Here is a 2296-nt window from a genome sequence, read left to right on the forward strand (position 1 = left end):
GCCGCCCACCAGCCTGACTGAGGTCTCAGCCTTTTCCGTCTGAGCTGTCTGCAGGAGCGCCGTTTAATCTGCCTTACCTCCTTTTACTCGAGGCAGAGGCCTAAAATAAGCAATTCCTGCTCCTAGTCTTTTCCGTCCCCGGTCCCCCACAATCCCATTGTTGAGGGGAAAATCAAAGCGTGGAGACCGAGTCAGAACTTCCTCAGGCCTCCGCAGGCTGCCTTGAGCAGCTAGTGCACTTGATGACTGCAAACGAGACCCATGGAAATAACGAGGAACCCGACGTTAGACATTGGTGTTTTCTAATACATTCATTCTATTTTAGTAAAAAAAATAGATTTATTTATCATTTATCTTTAGAAGCTTATGGTTAAGTTCTGATGGACCAGGCCATCCTCAGCAACGAGATCGACCAAATCATTTCCAATGGAGCAGTAATGAACTGAACCAGCTACACCCAGAGAAAGAACTCTGGGTGATGACTAAAAACCATTACATTGAATTCCCAATCCCTATATTTATGCACACCTGCATTTTGGATTTCCTTCACAAGCTAATTGTACAATATTTCAGAGTCTGATTCTTTTTGTACAGCAAAATAACGTTTTGGTCATGTATACTTATTGTGTATCTAATTTATATTTTAATATATTTAACATCTACTGGTCATCCTGCCATCTGCGGGAGGGGGTGAGGGGGGTAAGAGGTGAAAAATTGGAACAAGAGGTTTGGCAATTGTTAATGCTGTAAAGTTACCCATGCATATATCCTGCAAATAAAAGGCTATTAAATAAAAAAATAAATAAATAAAATAAAAAAGAAGCTTATGGTTAGACTTCTCAGAATAATGTTTTAAAACGCATGAACATTTTGATTTAAAATATTCCTTCCCAACCTCCTTTTTCATCCACCTAATAATAATGATAACTTGAATTTATATAGCAATTAATCCTAATCTCACTTAAAATGTCAAAAATGTAGGAAACAGTACATTTTTAAATACTTGGTATCCAAGAGCTGTGTTTTTCTCTTCTTAATGTCCAGGACTACACATGGAGTGATGGATAAATGATGAGTTAAAGTGGACTTAGAAGATTTATGTAAAGTTAATCTAGAGAGAAATCTATCAATAAACATTTATTAAATCTGTACTAATCCCCGGGCATATGCTGAGCTCTGGGGATAGAAGAGGAAAAAGGCTAAAGACAGCTCCTGTCCTCAAGGAGTGTTAACATTTTCCTTAGGTTATTGGAAGGTTATATCCTTAAGACAGATTTGAGAGAGTTGAGGATGACTTGAAAGATTCTGTACAAAGAGGAAGATCCAAAATAACTTGAACCAATCAAAAAGTCCTTTAGATGCTGAAACTCATGCTCAGTAATAAATGAATAGCAAGCCATTCTCTAATTGATAAATGGTCAAAGGATATTGATAAGGTCTAGATTTAGGGAACCAAAATGAGATTAGGGTTTCTGGTGGTCAGGGAGGTAAATGATAAGGTCTGGTGGCAGATTCGGGGGTTCAGGGAACCAGATGGAGAGGTTTGGCTCCCCTGCACCCCCTTGAGATTCAGGGCAAGGGTAGTTTTGGGAAACTCCTTTCTGAAAGTGCAAAGATTCTCTGTAAAGGAATTTACAGACCCGAAAACCTAGATTGATAAGAGAGGTTTAATTATAGGGATTGGGAAGTAAGGTTAGAAATCCTGATAGAGAAGCATAAAGTCTTGTTAGGAAAATAGATGATGATAAAGAGAGGGTAACACTGAAAAAGAATATTCCAGTGGACAGAGGCCCTTGGCATAGCACACATGGTTTCTTTCTAGATAACAGAATGGAACTGTTTGTCCCTCAGGCGGGTTCCCTCACTGAGGCAGAGTTGAAGGAGATTTTCTCCTTAAAGGATTTTTAGAGTTTTGTGGTCCCCTCTTCAATATGAACAGGCAATATTCAGATGAAGAAATTAAAACCATTTCTAGTCATATGAATAGGTGCTCTGAATCATTATTGATCAGAGAAATGCAAATTAAGACAACTCTGAGGTATCACTACACACCTCTCAAATTGGTTAAAATGGCAGGAAAAGATAATAAATGTTGGAGAATAAAGGGCAGGAACTCATATGATTAGTTTAATCTTACAACAAGGTGTTAACTCAATGGAACTGATAAGACAATGGTTATCTAGTTTAGCATGTGAGTTCTCTAGTTCAGTATGATTGATTTAATATTACAACAAATAATGGTTCCCTAGTGATGTAATGATTGGCTTATACTCAGTATGCTATAATGATGTAATTG

The sequence above is a fragment of the Sarcophilus harrisii genome, chromosome 2 (assembly GCF_902635505.1).
Source record: "Sarcophilus harrisii chromosome 2, mSarHar1.11, whole genome shotgun sequence".
Taxonomy (NCBI): domain Eukaryota; kingdom Metazoa; phylum Chordata; class Mammalia; order Dasyuromorphia; family Dasyuridae; genus Sarcophilus; species Sarcophilus harrisii.